This window comes from Juglans regia, chromosome 8, assembly GCF_001411555.2.
Source record: "Juglans regia cultivar Chandler chromosome 8, Walnut 2.0, whole genome shotgun sequence".
In the NCBI taxonomy this organism is placed as follows: domain Eukaryota; kingdom Viridiplantae; phylum Streptophyta; class Magnoliopsida; order Fagales; family Juglandaceae; genus Juglans; species Juglans regia.
The window spans coordinates 28,968,349-28,986,713 of NC_049908.1; positions in this window are offsets into that span (position 1 = coordinate 28,968,349).

Genomic DNA, 18,365 nt, shown 5'->3' on the forward strand with positions numbered 1-18,365 from the left:
CGACTTATTCTCTACACTGGAAGCTAGAGAATAATGATTTTCTAGCTTACAAAACCGTCTTCGAAGGAGCAGAAAGATTTTCCCTCATATAAGTATTCTCAAGTTTTCACCTCCTATTTTTATTTTATTAGTAACATTGTTACAAAAATTGGGCGAGTGCACCTTTCCTCGCCCATGCGGTTAAGAGCACTACACACTATACCTTTTCTAGCCCATGCAGTTAAGAGCACTACACACTAAGTGCATAGTGCATAAAACACTTCAACTGCTAGCTTTTCATGCCCGGGAAGAAAGTTTTTAGGCCAGGCAAGATTGAGCTTGTTGTGCATTAATTGCACAGTACTGTGGTATGCATATTGCATGTGCACTGTGCGTAGAATGCATGCCCCCATTGTGCATGGCATGCATAATGCCAGCCATGAGCCCACTGTTGTTGCTAGCGGCCACCACGTGGATCGTCGACACCTTTTGCCATCGTTGTAGTGGTCCCCAACCACTACGACCGAGTATGAAGTGGTCCACAACCACGCTTGCTGTGCACATAATGTGCACCCAAGAACTCACATCGGCTAGCCATGAGCCTGATGTTGCTACCTGCAGTCGTGGCGCCCGTGAGCTAGCGGGGCAACCACCGGCTACCACCAAGACTGCTAGTGATTTTTGTTGATGGCGTGGTGTTCCTTGGCCCTAGTCCATTCCTCGACCATTGCTCGGCCACCCATTGGTCGACCTTGCATGCGAGCAACCATCTTGTCATGCACACTAAGGGTGTTAAATTGTGTTAATGGGTCGTGTTCGTGTCATGTCAAAGTATGTGCATTACACTTAATTGGTCAACACGAACACTACCCGTTAAGGATTTCGTGTCAAAATTTCAAACCCGAACACAACACGATAAGATAACGGGTTGACATGACACGACCTGTTAATGAATAAGAAATAAATTGACATGACGCGACGAGACACGACACGACCTGTTCCATTTCAACCCGTTTACGTTAATAGGTTGAATAGACACGATACGACACGACACGACCCGTTTGACTCAATTGATTTTATATAAATATTTAAATATAAATAATATCTATAAAAAATAAAAAACAAACTACAAGTCTAAAATTATAATCCAAACATATATGATCCACACAATTTGTAATAATATTCATTATTAAAACTACATCCCAAATATAAGAAATAAAACATACAATGTAAATATATTAATGTTACAATCCCAAATATAATAAAAAATTAAAAATACAGATCTAAACAAATTTAGAACTTAAAGAAGGAAGTTGAGCGTCCTCTTTGCCTTTTAGGTCTAAAGGTATAAAGGTAAATTTAATTTTCTTAATGGGTCATAACGAGTTATAACGAGTTTACCTGTTAATGACCCGTTAAGCAATCATGTCTTAACGGGTCAACCCGTTTTGATCCGAACCCGTTAAGGCTAAACCCTAACCCGCTTTTATCGTGTCGTGTTCGTATTGGGTTAACGGGTCATGTCACATGTTGCCACCCCTATGACCCATATTAGAAGAAACAAGATTTTTAGGTACCCATATGGCCCTAATAGTCTTTGTATGTTTTCTTCTAATAGGACAAGCATAATAATTATGACCATTTCTATTACAAAAATTACAAATAGCATGTGACATATACGAAGAACTTGAGTAATTGTAATAGTATATTTCTTTAAAAAATTTTCTTTTATCAAAAGAATTTTGAATACTCGACTTTGATTTAGAAGGATTATTAAAGAAGTTTTTACAGGATTTGTATTTTTGTTACACATCTTTGACTACCAAGAAGTTTTTCAAAGTTTCTTTTCCCATTTGTAAATTTTTCAACAATCTTTTCTAAATCAGTCACTTTCTTTTTCAACGCTTGATTTTCATCTTTCGAAATGATGTTTTCTTTTCTTAAAATATCAATTTCATTTGTCAAAGAATAATTTTTCTTTTTCAAAATAGTATATTTGATACTTAATTTCTCAAGTTCCTCCTCATATACCTCTTCTAAGATTTCTTGCAATTCCTCATATGAAAGATTTTTAATATTGTCAAGATTTGTTACTACAATGTCGTCTTTAGCCACAAGACAAATATTTGCAAATTCTCCATTGCTTGCTTTGCTGTGTGAGTTGCTTGAATCATCATCCCATGTAGCTTTCACTTTGTCATCACTTTTCTCATCTTTATCGCTTTTACTTTCATGAGGAACAACTTTAAATGTCAAGTTCTTCTTTGACTTTCCTTCTTCTTCTCCTCTTTTTAATGTGTACTGTTGGGTGGAAAGTGACTCGATGAGTTCATTTACTACGAGTTTCTTGAGATCTCTAGCTTCAAGACTCGCTGTCACTTTTGATTCCCAATGTTTTGATAGAGAGTTGAGAATTTTTCTTATTATCTACACATTGGAATATACTTTGCCAAGAGCTGTCAAGCTATTTATGATGTTAGTAAAACGAATGTACATAGTTGAAATAGATTCATCATCATTCATTTTAAACATTTCATATTTATGAGTTAAAATATGAATTTTTTATTCATGTTCCTTCATAAGTAACTTCCAAATTATCCCAATTTTTTTTGTTGTTGTCTTGCAAGTCATTATTCTATTAAACTCATTCCCGTCGAGAGCACTATATAAGAGATTTATAGCCGTTGAGTTCAATGTTGTAATTCTATCGTTTTCACGATCGAACTCTTCTTCTTCCTTTTTGACCTTTACTCCGTCAACAACTTTTGTTGGAATATAAGATCCATTTATAATGCATCTCCAAATTTCTTGACATTGAGATTGAAGGAAAATTCTCATTCCAGCTTTCCAGAATGTGTAATTATCTTTGCAAAATAGTGGAAGCCAACTGCTAGATTGGCCTTACCAAATGTAACTGTAACGTTAGTCATAAGATCTTAACTTAAAAGATAGTTAATCTTATAAAAAGAGCCATCGCTTTGATACCACTTGTAACTAATTATAGGCAACACCTATGTCACCTAACAATTGTACCTTCCAGACTAGTCGGCCATCGTTTCCACTGGTGCACTGTCACCCATGGTCGGAGAGTCTTGCTTTGGTGAAACAGTCACAAACAAGAGTTCCCATGAGTGATATGTATGTATGAACAGCACAGGTTAACTAGCTTTGATACCACTTGTTGCCCAGATAACTAACACAAGATGTGGGTGAATTGAGTTGTATTTAAAAATCTCAATTATAAATTAAATACCCAATATAAAATATGAACAAAATACGAAGTAGCAGTAAATATAAAGAGTAAGGGTAAGAAGAAGCAAATTCAGTATTTTAACGAGGTTCAGGCTCACTGCCTACGTCCTCACCTCAAGCTACCCATTGAGAATTCTCAAATTCACTATCCAATCTTCTTCAGGTGGAGATAAAAACCTAATACACATTTGAGCAGTACTGTTACAAAGAATCCATATAGAACACCATCTACACTTGCAATCACCTTACACGTGGTGACTCAACGTCTATTCCCTGTATAGAATACCTTCTACACACACAAGGATTATACACTCCCTTTTATAGATACAAGAGCTGATAGTGGATAGGTTATCAGAAAATACTCATCAATGAGTGAAATAAGAACAATATAGCGCAAAACTATATATCTCTCAAAATGAACAAGGTTAAGGCTCAATGCTTTGAGAAGAGAGATTGAAAGTTTTGAATGTATGTTGTAAAATTTGCAATTGATGTGTATATGCTCTTGTTGTTGTATTCTTGATTTGAAGATCTCAAATGAGTTATTTATAGGCGTATGGGATTTCATATTCAAATTTAAAAAGATTCACATGTCAAATACAACATCATTCACTTTTCAAAATTTTCAAATCAAAGTTTTAATTTTAACAATTATCAATGACAACATCATTCACTTTTCAAAATTTTCAAATCAAAGTTTTAATTTTTCGTAATTGTCAAAGACAACATTATTTACTTTTCAAAATTCAAACTTTTAATCATGTCATACATATATGAAATATGACAATCAATCATCTTTCAAAAATTTAAATTTTTAATTTTTAAATATGTCATGCACATGTGGAAAATGCAATTTGATACTTTTTTATAAAAAATTAATTTTGAGCCTTAATCTAATTTTGAATTTTATCAATAGATGCACAAAATTATTCTAAGAGCTTCATTTGCAAGCTTGTGCCATTTTTTGCTCATGCTTGGGTTATTGATGTGATTGGCTTCATTGTGTAGACAACTTAAACTTGAATTAATTTGTTATCATCAAAATCCATATGTAGATATGTAATTATATGAACTTGAAACTTTGGGTTCAACAATTATGTTTTCATTATTATTTACAAAATATCTAATATCACTTCACTATCCAAACGCAATCCAAGAACAAAAGGCTAGAGAAATAGAACCCTCGTCCCCGAGCTACCGGAACAAAACACTCCGTCCAAACAAATAGACTCCTCTAGCCATTGTTGCTGGTGAACTTGCCATCACTCTGAGATTGGCTTAATGCAGCGAAAAAAGTGTTCGTAGTTTACTTTTCAGGTGTTATTGTTTCGGTACTCTCTTATTCCATCTGTCGAATACCCCATCGCACTCCAACATCAGCTTTCTTGTCTGAGTTTTGCTCTCAAGCTTCAGCCTCCTGATCTTATACTTGATTATTTTTGGGTTCTCCAATTTACAAAGTCAATGCCTCTCGGCCTCAAAAAAGAGATTGGGCTCTCTCATGTCAAACTTTGAAATTGGAGCTTTGCTAATGGTCCCAATGTGTTTGATGGCTCAACCTTTGAAGCTTGATGTTAAATCTATAAGCTTGCGGAAATTTTCAAGGGTGGCTTGTAATCTAGATCTGGATTTTATTGGGTTTCCACCAGCTGCCTTTTTCATGTTGAGAGGCATATAATTTGGAGATTACGGTGGTGTTATGTTTTGCTCATGATTTCGGTAGCCCAGGGACGAAAGCAACCCTTTCTCTAGCTTTTTGTTTTTTACTTTTAATCACTTAACCTGCCACATGTCACGACCATATCAAGGATTGAGCATTAGTATTTGCTTCATTAAAAGTTTAGCCAAATGTAAAATTTGATGAATTTTATTAAAATAGGACTGTATTAGATTAGTCAAATGGATAAATGTGAAATTTTGAGCTACAGTAAATATATAGGTTTCTTTAAATTTGAAGGTCTACTATTCATTCATTAAATCTATTTTTTATTCACTTTTAATCTCTAAAAATTTTTTTTATTCACGTTTAATCTCCAACCGTCTTGTAATAATAATGTAAGAATCAAATTAAATTATTAATCAACATATGATTAATATAATTGTAAAATATGAAAAAAAATAAAAATATTTTTATTAAAAAAATAATATTATATTATTATTTTAATGAATTCAATGGCTAATTCAATGTGAAGTTATGGCTAAGAAAGTTTTAGATTTATAGAAATCATGTACTTTTCATCAAATTTTATAGATAACTTTAATAAAACCAATACCAATATTTTAAAAAGAGGAGAAAGAATGTGGCAAAAACTTGCTTCTTCTTTTTTTTTTTTCTTTTTAAAATTTTTTTTTTATATCTATTTTTTTAAATTTAATAATTATTTAACTCAAATTATCTTATTATTATTCAAATAAAATTCTATATCATCTATTCCTTCAAATATTCCCCAAACTTTGATGCCCCGCACACGTTCGAGTTCAAAGGTAGACTGTGATGGCCCTTCCCAGTTCCCTATGCTATTAATCTATTTTAAAAAAAAGTGGGACGGCATACTCTTACGTTGGGTATACTGTCCAATGATTTTTTTTTTTTTTATTCTTTTCACTTTTTTAATATATATAAATATTTTAAAAAAATAAAAAAATATATCAATATATTTAAAATTATTTTTTTAATTCTTAAATAAAAAAAAAAAAATTTTGACCAGCAGTTAAATGGAACGGTCAAAATGAGAGGCAAAATAATTTTATTCTTTAAAACAAGTTTATTTGAATTTTGAGGTCGACCTCACACACTGTTAGGGCAGGCATTGGAATGGATAACGATTTATTATTTGTTATTTAATTATTTAATTATTAAAAAAATGATTATTAAAAAAATTATATATATATTTTTAATAATTAAAAATGTTAAGAAATTATTTGAAATTAAAAATAAAAAAATAAAAATTCAAGTGTAAAAAATTGATATAAACTTAGTAAAACCTGTAATAATCTTGAATTCTGAACTGCTTCTCCAAGTCTGGCCTAGTTTGTTTTAAAAAATATTTTATTTTATTTTATTTAATTCTGTTTAAATGTTGAGTTAAAATAATAAATTATTATTTTTTAATATTATTTTTATTTTAACATTTAAAAAAATTAAATTATTTATTATATTTTATATTAAAATATAAAAAAATTATAATGATGAGTTGAGATATATTTAAATTCTAAATATATAATTATTATAACTTTTTAAATTTTTATTATAAAATAAAATAAACAATTCAATTTTTTTAAATTTTAAAATAAAAATAATATTAAAAAATATATTTTAATAATATTTTATTTAAAATTTTAATTTTAATCTCAATTTATTTTATTTTATTAATCTTATTTTATCTCATTTATAACAACAAACGGATCTGAAATCATTAAAACCAGATCTACCTCTGCGAGTCTGAACTGCCAGAAGGGAAAGAAGACCAGTTGATTTCAGCAAACTTGGCCAGTCATCAGATCACATTAAATCCCATTAAATGCACTTTTTAGCAGCCTTCAATGCATTTGGTTAAAAAAATAAAAAGAAAAAGAAAATATTACTCTTACAATTAATTTTTACCGTTATGAATTTTTTATTTTTATTTTTTTAACTTAATAATTAAGCAAAGATTTTTTAATAATATTATAATTTTTTTATTTTTTTAAATATATTTAAATGTATTAAAAATATATATATAAAATTATAAAAAAAAAAACACATTTCAAAACCACCAATAGAGTCCAACGAGAGCTTCCACGGTGGAAGTAGCACCGCTCAAAAGGAAAAAGTCGATACAAATGTTATATCGCATTTAATACATTGAAAAGCTAAATATATGACTGTGAGTGGAAGAATTTTCAGAAGATGATAATTATACTTAAAGGTTATGAAAGGTTTGTTTTATAACGAATAAAATCTCAAATATTTTGTGATAAAATGTTCTTTTTTAAGATAAAAACTTCAGTTTTTATTCAACCAAACAGAAGATAATAAAAACCATAAGGATCGCAGTTTAATATTATTCACAATCAAATAAATACAAATATTACACGATTTGTACGGATCTACTAATATATCACAATATATCACAATACAAGCAGAAACTTAACAAGAATCATAAGCAGTGAGCAAGAATAAGAGAAATAAGAAAGAACACACCGATATACGTGGTTCAATCTTAATGGTCTACATTCACAGTAGGAATGATCTCAGAAAAGCTACAGAGATCTTTATTGATGAACAATACTTCACAGAGAAGCCTCAGTACATTAGAGTTATAATGCCCTCACTGAAAATCCAAGAAATCGCACAGATTTCTTTTCCAAATAAGCAAACCCTAACAAACCCTAGAATCGCCCCTTCTCACTGCTCTCTCTCTCAAACCAGCCGTAAACAAAAATGAAATCACTCTGCTGGGGAGGGTTACATCGCATAAGATGTATATATAACATGCAATAGATACAGCCACGTGTAGAGATCCAACGGACTAGACTAAGACCCTTCAGAATGAAGTCACGAGCTCCTCTCATGTGCATCAAGTAAATCTGCCTTATTAGCTTCAACGATAGAGATCATGCCAACACATCACATTAGTTAATCACATAATAGAGAACATATTAGAAAAATAGATAAGACATTAAATACAGTGTATTGACATACATTACACTTGACATTGATATTTTTTTCAAATAAATTTCTCTATTCACATGAAAGTGAGTTGCAGTAAAAGTACTCATTATTAAACAAGAGATAGAAGGTATTCTGTTTAAGTTGTAACGGAGCAAGCGTTCAGCAAGCGCACATTCCAGTTTAATAAAATGGCTACGTATCTTTTCCTTTTTCTGTTAGAACTTCTCTATTTTTTGTTTTTCCACCCTTTCCTTCTGATAAGAAATTAAATGGAAATAAATCTCTCAGCTAAAAACGATCAGAGTTTCTACATACGTCACATCTGATGGCATTTTACATTTATCAAAATGTTATATGACTGGAAGTATGATTCATGGAAGTCATAATTGAAATTTGAAACACAAAAGCCTTAAATTCCAGGAAGAACACAAAAGTCTGGGTTTCGCATTTAATACATGTACCAACTACCAAGCATTCACATTGAAGTCACATCCCGCATCTAGTTTTAGCCTTCTAATTTTGATCCTCCATGGCCACATACAGCCCGCCATTGGCCATAGCTCAATTTGCGATGTTCCCAACACCATTTTCACCATCTCATGGCTACACAAAAGTCTGGGTTTCGCATTTAATACATGTACCAACTACCAAGCATTCACATTGAAGTCAAAATTAAAGCTCTCCCTCTTTTTTTGTTTCAATCTCGAAATTCGGATAAGAATTTGATAATTTTTTCTCAAGTTAAGTATCTTAAAGAGAAGCCTCCACAAACACAAGAACATTAGCCAACAAGAGAGATAAAGAGTATGGAGTGCAATCAGATGATCTATATCACCACAGCAAAGATTTTGTTGTTTATCTTATTCGTCTCTCGTGTTCTTCCATCAGCATCAGCATCAGCATCTGTCTGTGAAGATCTAACCGATTGCCTAGCTCTTCTGAAGTTCAAAGAAGCCATAACAAGTGATCCCAAGAGTTATCTCCAAGTAGATGAGACGTATATAGTTTTGGTATCATGCTGCTAGAGATGATGACTCGAAAGAAGCTCACAAGCGAATTATTTTCAGATGGGGCTGATCTAAGGAATTGGGTGGATTCTGCATTTCCAGATCATATTATGGATGTTCTGGACAACTCATTAAAGCAGGAGGCAAATTTAGGGGATTCAAGCTGTGCTTTACAAAGGTTTGAGCAATGCTGCATGGAAATGCTTGACTCAGGGTTGATGTGCACACAGGAGAATCTACAAAAACGACCACTCATGTCTTTGGTGGCACAAAGGCTGGAGAATATTCGGAAGGAACAAGGATATTGTTAGGGGATTGTAAAATACTCATATTATAGTAGATTTTCCTTTCAAATAACGCGTGGACGTATGCCCTGTGGCGAATCACGTAAATCACGTAAATCTGTGTATCTTTGTCTTTATTTACATTTCATGTATTTATTTTCTATTCACGGCTATGGATGTATGTACTTGCACCGTACCACTGCTCTGGACCGCCATCGTGGACTTTAGACCAAAACCTCAAGACCTGAACCACTATAGTGGGCTGGAAATGACTCTTTTTCCATTTTCGGCCTATTGTTCAATTTTTGGCATTGACAGTTGGCGTCGTTTGTGGGATCGACTTATTCTCTACACTGGAAGCTGGAGAATAATAATTTTCCAGCTTACAAAACTGTCCTCGAAGGAGCAAATAAATTTTCCCTTAGATAAGTATTCTCAACTTTTCACCTCTTATTTTTATTTCATTAGTAACATTGTTACAATAATTGGGCGAGTGTACCTTTTCTCACCCATGCGGTTAAGAGCACTACACACTAAGTGCATGGTGCATAAAACACTTCAACTGCTAGCTTTTCACGTCCGAGAAGAAAGTTTACAAGCCTGGCAAGATTAAGCTTACTGTGCATTAAATGCAAAGTATTGTGGCATGCACAGTGCCTGTGCACTGTGCGTAGAATGCATGCACCCATTGTGCATGGCATGCATAGTGCCAGCCGTGAGCCCACTGTTATTGCCAGCGGCCACCATGTGGATCGTCTACGCCTTTTGCCATCATTGTAGTGGTTCCCAACCACTACGACCAAGTATGACACGTGGACGTAGGCCTTGTGGCGAATCATGTAAATCTGTTTATATTCATCTCTATTTACATTTTCTGTATTTATTTTCTATTCACTACTATGGTTGTACGTATGTCCACCGTACCACCGCTCCTGACCGCCATCATAGACTTTAGACCGCAACCTCAAGACCTGCACCACCTCAATGGGTCGGGAATGACTTTTTCTCCCGTTTCGATCTATTGTGCGATTTTTGACATTAACAGTTGATGTCGTTTGTGAGATCGACTTATTCTCTACACCAGAAGTTAGAGAATTATGATTTTCTAACTTATGAAACCTTCTCTGAATAAGCAAATAAATTTTCCCTTAGATAAGTATTCTCAGCTTTTCACCTCTTATTTTTATTTTATTAGTAATATTGTTACAGAAATTGGATGAGTGCACCTTTCCTCGCTCATGCAGTTAAGAGCACTGCACACTTAAGTGCATAGTGCAAAAAACACTTCAATGGCCAACTTTTCAAGCCCAAGAAGAAAGCTTCTCGGCCAAGCAAGATAAAAATTATTGTGCATTTAAGTGCACATAATTGTGGCATGCACAATGCATTTGCACTGTGCGTAGAACGCATGCACCTATTGTGCATGGCACCATGCACAGGGGCACTATGGGTGCACATTACTGTGCACCTAGGAGGCTCACGACGGCCAGTCGTGAGCTGGGCGTGGTGGCCCCCAGCGCCTTCTGCCATTGTCGTAGTGGTCCCCGACCACAACGGCCAAGCATACGGTGGTCCACAGCCACACATGTTGTGCACATAATGTGCACCCAGGAGCTCACGACTGCAGGTCATGAGCCCATTATCTTGGTGGTCCATAGCCACGCACCCAGGAGCTTGCTGTGAGCTCGATGTTGCTACCGACAGTGAGTGGCAGGGCAACCACCGGCTACCACCAAGGCTACTAGTAGTTTTTGTGGCTGGCGAGGTGTTCCGTGGCCCCAATCCATTCCTCGACCACTGCTGGGCCACCCCTTACTCAACCATGCACGCGAGCAACCATCCTGCCATGCACAAAGGCAGTCAATCGCTAGCTCAGTCATAATGGGTTCCTTTGTCACAGGTCCCCTGACCCTTATGTTGCCCAGCCATGGAGAGTCCTTTGACCACATAGGTTCCTCAGTCAACAGGTCCCCCAGCCACACAGCTCTTTAACAATGGAGTTGCTCAACAACAAAGTTCCTCAACCTCGGATTTCCTTGACCACTTTCAAAACTACTTGGTCATGGATTCCTCGGCCACAATGTTGCCCAGCCACCACCTTTCCTTTACCACTAAGAGTTGCCTGACACGAGTAACTCGATCACCTCCCTCTTGGCGGCTATGGAAATGTTGCCATGACAGCATCATAAAGCCCAACCTATCTGCATGGTGGCAAGAGTCTCGTGGTCAACCCGTGCACATTCCATGGCTCATACAACAGGCCATGTAACTCGTGTATTATGGAGCGGCATACAGATCTCAAACTTTTTGACCCTGGTGAGCAACGAACGTTTCTAGGTTGCAGAAGTTTCAATTTGTTCTGTCTCTTAATGGTGTGGAGTACAGGCTTGAGCCCTCTTATGAGAACATATTACAGATTGAGATGCATCGCCCACGTGATCAAAGCTATAAAGTATCTTCTGATCGAGTTATGTGGTGCTCCATAGATTTCTAAGAAAGATTCGAACTCTTCAAAAAGTGCATCAGTCATTAGGAGACGCAATTCATGCAAATAAAGCAAAAAGGATAAAAAAAAATAAAAAATAAAAATAAAAAACAACAACAATCGGCAATGAGCAATCTCAATCAAGAAAAAATTGGAAATGTCTAAATCACCCTGATTTGTCTCTCTCAAATTTTGTTATGTGAATTTCATTTTTACTAACAAATTTAGTTTTTGAGGACTTTTCCCACCAAAACTTGTTGAGGTTCCACGGGAATCCTAGCGTCAGCACACTTCAAGAACAAACTTTGCTGGAAATCACCAGCATGGTGCGAGAACAAAGCCCCTCCTAGGCAACGCCCGGGTGCCTTAAATCTGTTTCCATAAGAATAAATAGTTTAGTATCATAGGCACCCCGGATCTTTATCATTTCCAAAGTATGGTAGCCTATGAGTCTCACATGCACAACTGGAACCTTTGCCATGTTCTAGCAAAACGATTCAATCTACAAATCTTACACTTGTGATTTGGATTATTTATACTAATTGGTTTGGCTTTTTAGCGCAGTCGAGCATCTCCTTTAACAAAGTTGAGTCCCTTGACTCACCATGATCAATGGCGATGACAATCCCTTAAATGTTTTGACCCTCGCACACAAATCTGAGACCCTTGACTAGCCGCGAGCAATGGGCGGTAACAATCCCTTGACTGCCCGACCCTCGCATACTAAGTCGGGTCCCTTTTACTTGTCACGAACAATGGCGATAACAATCCCTTGACCCTTGACTCATCGCAAACTATGGCAGTGACAATCCCTTGACTACCCAACCCTCATGTACAAAGCCTGGTCCCTTGACTCGCCGCAAATTATGGGCGAAGTCAATTCCTTGACTGCCCAACCCTCACGTACAAAGCCAAGTCCCTTAACTCGCCACGAACAACAAGCAGTGACGGTCTCTTGACTTCCCAACCCTCATGCAAATGAAAATTCAAGCTACATGGTCGCACCTAGCGTAGTCGAGTACATCTCTCGCCTAGCTTTCCAAGCCAAGCTTCGCGCTTGCACCTAGTGCGGTCTAGTACATTCCCTCCAGCTCTCCAAGCTGAGCTTCACACTTACACCTAGCGCAGCCAAAAAAATCTCCCACCTAGCTCTCCAAGCCAAGCTTCACGCTTGGAAATTTTCATCGCATAATACAAACAAACAAAAATCTAGGGACTAGTTCTCGTGTTTGTTCTGCAGGAAATCTCTATCACAATTTGACTAGAAGATTCTTGAGGTCTTCTTGTTAAGCAAGCCAACCTTAAGAATCGCGGACATCTGTTAGGAGGAAAAATTCCCTTGGTTCATATGGCATCCCAGGCCCAACTCAAAAGGCCATCATCAAGAAGTAAAGAACAGACAAATAGGGGAAAAGGAAAAGGAGAAGGAAGTGTCAGATGGAAAAGAGGGAGGTGACAAGAAAGAGAGGAAAAAAAAAAAGGTAAGACACTCAATAACTCCAGGCGAAAAGAAAGGGATAAAGCGATATAAAGCTGGCTTTTCACCAACCACTAGTAGAGGCCACAATAAAAGGGATTGAAAGCTGAAGAGGGGGGGGAGAGAGCAACTATTACAAGAACATAGAGCATCATCTTCAATCGGATGACGAGAGTTCCAAAGAATGGATCTTCTCTAGAAAAGAGGTCTTTGACCTCTATTGTACAGAGAGAAATGAGAGACAATGAGAGATTGTAAAATTAGCCCCTTTATCAAGGAAATTTTTTCTTTTTTTCTTTTTGATCTCTCCCCGTCATTGCTTTCTTAAGACTAGATCAATAACAAAAGCATAAGAGATAGAAAACTCACACATTCCAACTCACACAACAACCTTATCTTGCTTCCAACTTCAATATTCTCTCTATCTTGGTCCTTTCGGCAGAAAAGATGTTAGGGGTATTTATAAGAAAATGCCATTGGGCATTTATCGGAATAAAAGACGTTGATGTTCGTAAACAACCTCCTAGGCACACTTGGATTCCGCAGCTCCATATTTGCTTATTCGGGCTGTGTTTGGTAAGTGAAGTAATCTCATATTACTTCATTATTATTCATTACTATTTATAAATATACAAAATTATTCTCTACTTTTGATCTTGTTCCACTGCATAAAAAGATGGTCACCTAAAAAGAATGGTGTTTTGGGAATTTTTTTGGGGTTATTTTTCGACAAGCTTGTCAATGCTTCTAGGGTATTTTTTTCCGACGTTCTTTTTCGACAAGCTTATTGCTGCACGATGCTTTCCAACCATCTATTGCTGCTTATTCTGAAACAAAATTTTAAAATTAAGTTCGCATGGTACAAAACATTCGATCTATGAAAGCGCAATCTCATATGTTGTCACATCCATGCATCTGGAGTACAGTTATTAGTTGTGAGTTTTCTTTTTCTTTAATTGGGATTTGGCCTTCTAATTTTGATCCTCCATGGCCACATACAACCCATCATTGGTCATAGCTCCATGTTTGATGCTCTATTTTTCATATTCTCAATACCATTTTCACCATCTCATCGATGATTAATTTATAATGAATATGAAGGCTATAGATGAATATAAAGGCTATACTCAAATTTTAAATTCAAAATTTCAAATTTCTTCATCCTGACTTTAAAGGGATGTGTTGGAATATTATGTTAGAATATCAACATACTTAGATGATATTCATAATATTCTAGTAAGTATGGTAATATGAATTATTCTTTATCATATTTAGCTTATTATATAAATCAATCAGAATCAATTAATAATATTGATTGATTGTATTTCTATTATTTTTCTAACCTCATTCTCCTATAAATAGTAACATATGTTATGTATTCAAATACTAGAGGACAATAAAGATGTAGGCCTCAAAATCATTCTCATTATCTCTCTCTCTTCTCTTTTCTATATTTTATTTTATTTTAATTTATTTTTTACAATTTTGATATGGCCTCTATGTAACCTGTACATTATGAAAGATGAAGAGCATGAGGGTCATTTTTTTTATTATTCTTTTTTAATTTTTATGTCCGAAGGTCATAGATATTTGGCAAAGTAAAACGATGGTTTGAGGGTTTCTGAAGTAGATGGGGGCAGGTGTAGGAGTTGCTTTCTTCCCAGATTTTGCCTCTCTCAGCTCACTCACTCCCGACGATTTCTTTCTCTACTCTCGGCCTCTATGATTTTTTCTTCCGACCACCGTCAACCATTCGTTGTCACTGGGACCATTTCGCTGCCGTCTGGAATTTGGAAAAAATTGTTGAAGTCCATGCCCTGAGCAGTCATTGTTGACTGCTCAGCGCTTAACCCTCAACCCCCAGCGCCCAACCACCTAATGAATGCAACAATAAATGCATTCATACGTGAAGTAATGCGCCTATAAATTAAAGCTTCAGACGAGAGCATCATACACCCAAAGAAGAAAAGAAAAGAGAGAGAGCCGAGAGAGCTCTGAGAGAAAAGAAGAGAGTTGAGTTGAGTAGAGTGTGATCCTCCTCCTCTGTAATATTTTCTTGTGTGCCACTATTTATTAGTGAAGCTCTTTTCTGTGGATGTAGGCAGTTGCCGAATCATGTTAAATTCTTGGTGTCACTGAGTGCATGAGTGTACTCTTTTATTACCGCTTTTATCCCTTCCGCTGTGTTGATTTCCCCAACAAAAATGATAAGAGCTTGATATCATATGCATGCATGTATAAGATTAATTCCATCACAATTAATCTTGCACAGGCCACCATATGTATCTGCTACTTGCTTGAAATGGAAGAACAAAAAGTAATTCCAGACGATCTTTGTGACTATGTTTAACTGCCTCGGCCACCATCCCCACATATGAAATAACTTAGTTAACTGCTCAATAAACTGATCTCTTAATTCCTTCACTTCCCATTTCGCTAGCTAGCTAGCTCCATTACTTGGGCGTATTGGATCAGAGGAATTACGTACAGATCATCCATGGCTTTAATTCCTACTGCAACAAAATTAGTACTCTGTCTATCATGTCATAATTTTTACCACAAGATCTCGTATCGCTTTGGTTGCTATAACTGCATCGTCATTTTAGTTCCAAGTTGGTGGTGAGAGAAGTTCGGTGATGACTATTGGAACACATTATCAAAAAGAAACTAATTCAAAGGGTTCCTTTGAATTGGATGTGTTCCTTTATCTGATTTGATTTATCTTTATCTGATTGGTTGATGACTACACAATCAGATAAAGATAAAGTTCAACAATCATGTGAAGGTAACGCTCAACAACAATTAGATGAAGATAAATCAAATCAGAGGAGTAAAAGATAACGTCTTGTCTCGTTTGAATATTTGAAAAATCAGTGTATATAACTTATAATGTAAATAAAAGATTATGTACAAGTTTACTCTATAAATAAAAATCCATCGTCCAACAAATTGTGTGAGACAGTTACATTGAAATCAATGTGAAAATATTTTTCTTATAATGACAAAAGGTTACACCAATGACCGCACCATTAAAAGCGTGAAATTTCAACCTTTTGGTTTTTTTTTTGATGTCTCAAGTAGTGTGGAAGGTGGTATAGAGAAGCATTAATTGGTACAGGTGCTTTTGCAAAAAAATTAGGTTTGAATACCACCATAAGGCTGAGCTAGCTCTAGCTGGACTCCAACAAAAGAAAGAGTAGGTGGCTGGTGCTGGGTTGTCTTGATGCCGTGTTTTGCGGGCATGAGCAATAACATTTGACTAGGTCTTGATAGGTGTTACTTGGAGTTCCAATAATGTTCCGGTGCGGCTATACGGTAGAAATGCGTACATTCATAACAATCGATAGAAAATAAGTGTAAAGAAAGTAAAGAGAGATGGACGTCAAGATTTACGTGATTCGGCAACAGGCTTACGTCCACGGGGGTTTAGGGAGGAGAGTCTCCACTATATAATATATTTGTTTACAGTCACTTAAGGTTCCTCATATCTCATTGTACAGAGAAAGTTAGAGCTCTTCTTGTTAGGACACTTTCTTCCTCTAGAGGTTGCTGAAGAAGAATATGATTTGATTGAGGGAGAATCTGAGTTGGTGTCTTTAAAAGTCCTCTGGCTGAAGGATTTTTATACATTTCCCTGTTACGTGCATCAATTTGTAGTATTGGGACCTGACCTATTTACATGTGTCAGCTTCGCTTCACTTACTACCTTTCCTTTGTCATGCTAGTCCCTGCCACCTTTCTGCTCTATGTCCTTTCTTGTCTCCCACTCTTATCCCTTTATCTTGTCCTCTAGTACTGGCCTAATGGGCTAGGCCCAATTATGGATTATGGTATTTTATCCCTCCACAGGTTGGTGACGGGACTCAATAGCATCAACAATATTTTTCTCCTTTTTTTTTGTTTTTTTCTTCTTGAAAGTGATGTAAGCTGCGTATTGGGGGAGATGATAAATATGGATGTGTTAATTGGTTTGATTTGATTTGAGCCATTGATAGCTAATTTTTGTATTTTTTTTTTTCCATCATGATTCAAGACATGAGTTTCTAATTTATCAAGTCAGGGAGAAAGGTTGTGCTTGTTGCTCTATTTTATAGTATCTTGAATAGTGGTGAAATGTATGTAAAATATAATAATTAAATAATAAATAATAGTAAAGTATTTTTAAAATATCTCAGTACCCAAACTAGGTAAAATGGTTGTTTGAAAATAATTTTCATCTTATTATATTTCATCTCATCCTATCTTATTTTATTTCAAAACATTATTCAAACATAAATACAGTATTTTAACTTTTCCAAATTTTTAAATAAAGAAAAAACAATTCAACATTTTTAAATTTTAAAATAAAAATTATCTTCTAAATTAGAAAAATATAATAAAATAATAATAATAATAATAATAATTTACCGCTCGTCCTTACCACTTCATATGGCCATGCCACGTGTTGAAGTGATTAAGAGAGAGAGAAGGAAAAAAAAAAAAAAAAAAAGAAGCTAGAGAAATAGAATCCTCATCCCCGTGATACCGAAACCAAACACTCCGTCCAAACCAATCCACTCCTGTAGCCATTGCTGCTGGTGAACTTGGAATCACTCTAAGATCATGCAAATGGCTTAATGCGGCGAAAAAAAGTGTTCGTAGTTTACTTGTCGGGTGCTATTGTTTCAGTACTCCCTTGTTTCATCTGTCAAATACCCCATCGCGCTCCAACATCAGCTTTCTTGTCTGAGTTTTGCTCCCAAGCTTCAGCCTCCTGATCTTATACTTGATTTTGGGTTCTCCATTTTACTAAGTCAATGCCTCTCGGCCTCAAAAAAGAGATCGGGCTCTCTCATGTCAAACTTTTAAATTGGAGCTTTTCTAATGGTCCCAACGTGTTTGATGGCTCAACCTTTAAAGCTTGATGTTAAATCTATAAGCTTGCGGAAATTTTCAAGGGTGGCTTGTAATCTAGATCTGGATTTTATTGGGTTTCCACCACTGCCTTTTTCGTGTTGAGAGGCATATAATTTGGAGATTACAGTGGTGTTATTGTTGGTCACTTTTGGAATGGATAATTATAGATTTATTATTTGTTATTATTTATTTATTATTATTATTAGTATTATTATTTTATTTAATGATTAGGAAAGTAATTATTAGTAAAATTATATATATATTTTTTTAATAACTAAAAATATTTAAAAAATATTTAAAAATAAAAATAAAAATTCAAATGTAAAAAAAT